This window comes from Onychostoma macrolepis, chromosome 03 (assembly GCF_012432095.1).
Source record: "Onychostoma macrolepis isolate SWU-2019 chromosome 03, ASM1243209v1, whole genome shotgun sequence".
Lineage (NCBI taxonomy): Eukaryota > Metazoa > Chordata > Actinopteri > Cypriniformes > Cyprinidae > Onychostoma > Onychostoma macrolepis.
In genome coordinates, this window is record NC_081157.1 from 1,028,616 (window position 1) to 1,036,225 (window position 7,610).

The window sequence follows — 7,610 nt, forward strand, 5'->3', positions numbered from 1 at the left end:
AAGTAACGCTCCTACCATTAATCTCCTCTGAACCTTGTCGAATTGTTCGCAACTTTAAGGACTCAGCCGCCCCATTCAAGCCCGGCATTTCTGCCTCAGAAGAGAGTAACATAGTTCTTTCTGAACCATCCTCAAGAATGGCATAGGTCTCCACAAACTTCCCATGATGACTCAGAATAACCTTCACCACCTTCAAAAGTACAGAATTAAGGCCACTTGGTCTACTCAAATAGAAGATTCCAGAGTCAGGTTTACGAATGGCGCTGATTACAGTAGGGACAGTACTTCAAGTCACACTTAGATGAACGATGTGCCTGACCACATCTCCAACAACGACCATTATCGAGAATCCATTTTCTCTTAGCATCTATGTCCAATTGTTGGAACGTTGTACACTGGCTCAAGTGATGGACTTGATTACTACAAAAGGCACAGAAGGGTTTAAAATATACTGGTTGTTTGCTATACAAACTGTTAGGCCGAATCATTCTTCCATGAAGGTTACAACCTTCATCTTGATTCATGCCCTGCAAGAAGGTGGCTGTAGAATGTCGAGATTTGAATGATCTCCCTTCTCTGACTGGAAGCTTTGCTGCCCCCCTTTGATCAGATATTTGAACTACTAAACTTTGACATTCTGCTTCCTCCTCCAGCCATTTGGCAAAATCCACCAAATTATAAGGAACATTTGGAACATTCGGGCATGCCTAGCAAAACTGGAAACATGATGCACTGGAAGTTTACTTAAGTTGGTGAACATGAGAGGCACATACCAATTCATCTGCACCTTCATCCTATCCCCATGATTGAAGCATGCCTAATAAAGCCTGGACTCGTAGTGCAAACTAACTGAATCCAATGGAATCCCCAGAACGAATAGCAGGCAGACTTTGAATGGAAGCAGTCTCCCTCAATACTAAATGATGAGGCTGGCCATATTTCCTTTGGAGGGCTTTAAGTGCAGTGGTATAAGGCTGGGGATCATGAGCATATGCTAGAGATAAATGGCGAGCAGCATCCAGCTTCAGATGATCCCAAAGGATATGATATTTATACTGCTCTGTTTCTTCTGAGGGCAGTAAACTCTTTAACGCCATATTTAGCATTGCAAATACTTGAGGATCAGTACTTTTAAAACATGGAAAGGAAGATCTTTCAATTAGACCTAGTCTTGAAGGTCCTGCTGTTACAGAGGACTGAACATAGGCTGCTGATACTGGTTGACTCACAGTTGAATTTCCAGGTGGATTCACTATTGGAGGGCCAAATGTTGTCTGGGGTACAGACATAGGAACATTACTAATAGCAGTCACATCTGAAGGTCCAGTAAATAGAGCTGGGGGTATCGGAGGAGCTTGACTAACTGAGGATGATACCGCCATTGGAAAAAAGGGGCTTGGGTTGAACAAATGGACCATAAGGTGGATATACTGCAGGATTAGAAAAAGGCACTGGATGATATGGAAACATCCAGGGAAAAGATGCATTACCCTGCATTTGACTAGGAACAATGCTGCTCCATGCTGCTTGTTGATCATTGAATGGATAAACTGGATATACTGGCCTGATAATAATGATAACCAAGACGGACCATTGCCATACTGAATTGGGTTCATACTCATTACAGGAGGATTTCCCAAAGGCTGTGACTGTAAAGTAGTATGCTCTGTGGTAACCGGTTCAGTTGGCAATTGTGAAGCAGTAGGCTGTAATGAACTAGATTCTAGCAACACTCTTTCTTCTTGTGGTAAGGGTGTAGGCAGCACAGATTTTCCTCATGTTGTCTTAGGCATTCACCCAATTCATGAACAAGAGAAGCTCCAGTATTGCCATCCTCTTGATTATCTCTAACAGGAGAGGTTTGATTCGAATTCTGTTCAGAATTGGTAGAGAAGAAAGAACTTCTACTTCTTATACTTATTGCTCTCATTGTATGGCTCAGCTCTGACAACATCCCTTTTATTTGCTGTATATCTTCAGCAAGAACTCTCACATGATCTTGAGTTTTGGCTATAGCAGCCCCCTGCGATATCTCCTGAGACACTTGATCAGAAGTTTGTCCTTGTGTGCAGACAGAATCTGTAGATGATCTGGACTGAGTTAATAGATAATCCTGGTGCCATCTTGGGGTTTTAATATCCGTTTAGGTCTTGCAGGCTCATCATCATTATCCGTCCTAGTAGCCCCTCCGGCTCGAAGGACCATGTAAAGTTTTGCATGTGCGTTGATTCAGGAAGTATGCTACCAGGATGGTGTGTCCATTAAAACACATAAGCCAGTAATCAATCCATGATCTTTATTTTCTGGCTGCAGCATTGGAACCAACTATAGAGTTGTATGGTTTCTAAAACAATAAGAATAAACATCTTAAATTAACAGTATAACAATTCAAACACTGAAATACCAAATAAAATTAAACTAATTCAACATTGGACGGTTCAACAAATAAGAAAACTAATACATTGTATGAATGATAAATCACCCACAATATTCAAAGATAAACCCAAACAAACATAACTTTAGGAATTAACATTAAACAAATTCAAAGGAGATAAACTTACTAAATCAGGAACACATCAACTCTACAGAAACCTCTCTCCATGAGAGTAGGAAAGGAAAAGACTGATTCAATGGTACAAACACACATCAAACAAAGGCAGCCAGACATTCATTAAATGCACCTGAGGAGTCTTAGCTCTGCCCATGGATAATCATGTCATGTGTCCTCATTTGAATTCTCAACAATAACAATAATAATAATTTGCACTGGGACTGGAGAGAGACATCTACTAGCGTTGGGAATACGGAAACTGGCGTGGAAGGACTGAATAACAACCCAACGGTGATGTAAATTTTTTATTTATTTATTTTATATTTATGTTTTCTCTCTTTCTTTAATGATGTATTTGGTAATAATGTATGTTAATGTGCATTTTGTAGAGAATTCAAACGAATGGCCACCTCAGCTTGTGTCAACTTAAACCCTGTAAATGTCAAAAAGCTTCAATAAAAAATAAATAAATAAACCCCAAAATAAAGGCTATAAGGTCTTATAAAAACCAAGCAGACAGAGGGGTAAAAAACACTCAAATCTATTATTAAAAGGTTCTTTATCACACCATTACGGTCAAATAGCATTTTCAAAGCATTCTTTATGGAAAAGAGTTCTATTTAGTACTTTAAATGGTTCTGCTAGTGTAACAAAACCCCTAATCTGGCACTCTTTAGAACCATTTGTCTTAAGAGTAAACATAAGGCCACATCCTAGTAGTGCATGCATGTGTGTGTACACCTATGAGACAAGTCTATACATTTTTGAGCCCAAATCCTGCTGCATAAATGATTTTTGTCTAGCAATGATTGTCTAACATTGATATCAAACACATTTTTCCACATTTAAACAAAAAAAACAAAACACTTTGTAACTGTCATTGAATAAACTTAATGCAAGGCTCAACTATATTATTAACCATTTATGTAACAATTCACAACTTGTCACATTGATTTCTCATACTCGCACATAAACACACTTTTCTTATTTGTTTCTGTTGTATTTTTATACAAATCAATAATTACTTTTTACTAATCTTCTGTAGTCCAAAGCAATCACACACATTTAAAACTTTTCAAAATAATTAAAACAGTGAAATATCCCATGGACTTGCTCTGAAGGAGAGCCAAAACCAGATCTAATAAAGGGAAAATCATTAAGACTTTGGGGTGGGCTCCTTTGACTTGAGCCAGCAAACACCCAGAATACTGTAGCAACTGCATTAGAATATGCTAACCACGACTAAAAACACCTTAGCAACTGGACAGTAACACTTTGGCAAGCACCCAGAACAATCTAGAATTGTAACAGTGAGATGTGCAAGGCCATGCAATATGTTCTTTCCAAAATTCTAGTTTCGAAATGTATTTTGCAACATATTTACTTACTGTGAAATGAAATGAAGCAATGAAATGATTTTTTTTTAAAAACAATATTTTCTTCCAGTCAATGTTTCCTACAGGCTCCACTTGAAGACAATCATAATAAATGGTCACTGTGTATAAAATAATGAAATATTTTTTCCTGTGAAATAATATTTTGAATGTTTTTTTGCACAAACACTTTAACATACATACTTTTTAAGAAATAATCATTGGTGTAAAAAGTATGATACACACACACACACACATTTACACACATTTAGTGAGGGAAAGATATTTCACACTTTTTATTCTAGTCATTACTTCTATAGAAGTATATGAAGTAGAATTCTATATATATATATATATATATATATATATATATATAGATAGATAGATAGATAGATAGATAGACTCTTAAAAATAAAGGTGCTTCACGATACCATAGAAGAACCTTTTTGTCTAAATGGTTCCATAAAGAGGTTCATCAGATTATAAAAAGATAAGAAAGAGATTTTCAAGCACCTTTATTTTTAAGAGTGTAGATAGATAGATAGATAGATTGCCAATTAGCATAGTCAAATAAAAATATTATTGTTTTAATAATATTTTTCTCATGCATTCAGTACTAATTGGCTTTGAGTTATAAATTGCATTTGTCATTCCATGCAAAACTTGAATGTTATTTAAAAAATTAATGCTGCTATGCTTTAAGCTCTTTACCGCATTAAAAGCTATTTCCTGAATGTTTCAAAACTTGCTTGGCATCCTGTTTGCACGTCCCTGCAAATGATGCCAAATGCCAACCACGATGATCGCCCTGCTGTGCTCTGCAGCTCAGTCTTGTCTGAGCCAAACATTGTAAAGAAACATGAACTATATATATACACTCGCTCACATGTTCATATCTCTTACAGGGCACGTTACATACGTTTGTGTGATGCAAGCAACTCCAAAAAAGTCAGAGGGTGGGGTCAATCCTTGTTCATTTATGGTGAATAATCCTATAAAAATATAAGCAAACAAATGTTTAAGTATCAACCACTATTCTGGGCTGCGTTTCTCAAAAACATTGTGAGCTAAGTTGATCGTAGAGACCATTGGTGACAGTGGTTCTTTGATCTAGGCTTACAATGTTTTTGGGAAATTTTCTTCTATTCATTATTTCAGGAAAAGAATGGTTAAATACTTCTGAAAGCCATTTTAAGGCATGTTAGTGACGATTTTTGTAAGGCACAATAGTGTCAATGACCTGTACATAAATTTATGTCATAGAATGCATTCAGTCCTGAATTTCAATGCCCTCAGAGAGTATTCATAATGTCTGCTGTAAATAACTCTGTATATGAAAGTACTGTCAGTAATGTGGAGAAGTATGCAGTCAGCCAGCTTGGCTTCACAGACTCTATCAATTTAAAACGCATTAGGATAAAGTTGACAACTTCACACCTGCTGTGTTTTTACTGCTTTGGAATAGCTGTAAATAGTCTGAGATCAGCAGCCCATCAAGGCTTCCCTACAGCAACAACTGATAGCCACAAATCAGCCAACGACTATCAAGCTTCTCATCATTCACAGTCTTAAATACCCTCGGGGGGATCTAGTGTTTAGCTTAAACATAAACAGCTAAAGCAAAATATGATTAACAGATAGCATATAGTGTTTTGAGTTTTTGAACATTAAATGTTGTAACATGTTAAATGTCAAAACCCATGGAACAGCAACAATTTGTATTGATCACTTAGAGCTGATAAAAACAAATCATTCTGCTTTGTAACCATTGCTAACTTTTAAATCAAAGTCAACTTTTTAAATGATCCTCCATAAACTAAATAATTCAGCTACGTAACGTTGCAATAGACAGAATAATCTATTTAGTCTACTTTTTCTTTAAGCTTTAAATGTTTCATTAGTGTTTATCTTACTATGGTGCATGTTTGCAGGAAAAAGGTCTAAATCTTTTTATCATCACAGTCATCCAGGCTTTCCTTTTATTGACCATGTTCCATACAAGGTCCTGAATTACGATACAGTGCAGGGACCCTAATCAAATGTCTCCTTACCCTCTCTGGTTTCCGCTGTCAAAGCTACATTTATTTCTGACCATGCCTACTGCTAACATGGAGTTCGAACAAACAGCTGCAAGCTTAGCTCAGCATCAACTCATTACCTTTCATAGGTCACGGCTTAATTTAGTTTACTGTAGGTCTGAGCTTTGCATATTTGTACACAAATTAATTTATTCACTATAAATTATTACTGGCAACAGATGTTAATACATAATTAGGTCTGAGGCCCTTTACAAATTGAATGTAATAAGCCTAAAGGCACCGTAGAGTTATTTGTTAATTTATTTGTTGCACAATTGCTTTTGAGTAAACCTCTAGTTTTCCAAGCTTTCCTCTGTAATACTTTCTATGGGTAATAAGTGGGCTGCTGCAGTGTAAATGAGATTACCTTATAATGACTGCTGGATCATTTGATATTTTTATATAACACGGGTGTATGAAATCCTAACAAATGTTTATATACTATAATAGTAATGTAATGCTTTTTATGTTAACACTGTAACATGAAAGTTTTTGAGAAAATTAAATGATTTATATAATAGTCTGTATCTTCACAAGAGAAATGCATTACGCGAATGGCTTTCTGTTGTGTCATCCATTTATGTGTATTGATGAGCGTATGCACTCTCACTACGAGTTGCTAAATGAACAGGCTGCAGCACGCAGTTTTAATAAGTTGCATTATTGGTTAAAATCCCCAAACTGTTTACGTAAATATTAAATTAAGAAATTACATTAAAAGTAATCATTTTGGTAATCTAAAGTACTTTTCGGATGTAACTGTAATTTGATTACCACCTATTTAAAATGTAATTATAATGAAATACAGTTACTCATATTTTGTATTTTAAATACGTAACGCCATTACATGTATTTCGTTACTCCCCAGCCCTGAGCATCTGCTTACTCATTCTGTTCTGAGGAGTCGAGAAGCGTCTCAACCCACTCAGAGGCAGTTCGGGGTTGTCAAGTCAAGTCAAGTCACCTTTATATAGCGCTTTTAACAATATAGAATGTGTCAAAGCAACTTTCCAATATCAGAATAGGAAAATAGTGTCAATAATGTAAAATGACAAGATTAAACACTCCGTTTTCAGTTAAAGGCATTTCATTATTGAATTCAGTGATGTCATCATCCAGCTCAGTTCAGTTTAAATAGTACCTGTGCAATCATGTAGACGATATCGCTGGAAAATAAGTGTCCCCAACTAAGCAAGCCAGAGGCGACAGCGGTAAGGAACCAAAACTCCATTGGTGACAGAATGGAGAAAAAAACCTTGGGATAAACCAGGCTCAGTCGGGGGGCCAGTTCTCCTCTGGCCAGACGAAACCCGCAGTTCAATTCCAACTGCAGCAAAGTCAGATTTTGTAAAGGACTCATTTGGTTCCCGTGGTCTTGTCCCGATGGCTTTCTAGGTGACAAGGTCTTCACTGGGGATCTGTCTCTGGGGCTCATCTAGGTGTCCTGATCTCCGCTTACGTTCAGGGCTGTAGAGGTCATCTCTAGGTGCTGATCCACCATCTTATCTGGATACGGACTGGATCGGGTGGCAACGGTGATCTCGCAATAAGAAAGAAACGGACTAATTATTCTAATTAGCGTAGATGCCATTCTTCTTACGATGTACC

At 36.9% G+C, this 7,610-nt stretch overlaps 1 long non-coding RNA gene across 1 annotated transcript; it reads right to left on the reverse strand.

Moving 5' to 3' along the window:
• Positions 1-2,282: 2,282 nt before the first annotated feature.
• On the reverse strand, positions 2,283-5,127 carry LOC131535884 (uncharacterized). The gene is made up of 2 exons (XR_009269764.1): positions 4,636-5,127; positions 2,283-2,344 (listed from the first exon to the last, which is right to left on the reverse strand). It is a non-coding gene; the product is annotated as an uncharacterized LOC131535884 (long non-coding RNA).
• Between the last annotated feature and the right edge of the window lie 2,483 nt (positions 5,128-7,610).